This window comes from Sinocyclocheilus grahami, unplaced genomic scaffold (genome assembly GCF_001515645.1).
Source record: "Sinocyclocheilus grahami isolate Dianchi unplaced genomic scaffold, SAMN03320097.WGS_v1.1 scaffold423.1, whole genome shotgun sequence".
NCBI lineage: Eukaryota > Metazoa > Chordata > Actinopteri > Cypriniformes > Cyprinidae > Sinocyclocheilus > Sinocyclocheilus grahami.
Window position 1 is genome coordinate 575876 of NW_015505602.1, and position 237 is coordinate 576112.

The following is a 237-nucleotide window of genomic DNA, read 5'->3' on the forward strand; positions in this document are numbered from 1 at the left end:
ACCTCCCTGCACTCCCCCCACTCACCATCATGGACAGCACTGTGACTGCAGTGGAGTCATTCAGGTTCCTGGGCACCACAATCTCTCAGGACCTGAGTGGGACACTCACATTGACTCCATTGTGAAAAAGGCCCAGCAGAGGTTGTAGTGAAAAAGGGAAAAAGGATTCGACAACCTGCCACAGGAGCTGCTGAAACAGTTCTACTCCGCCATCATTGAATCCATCCTCAATAACTG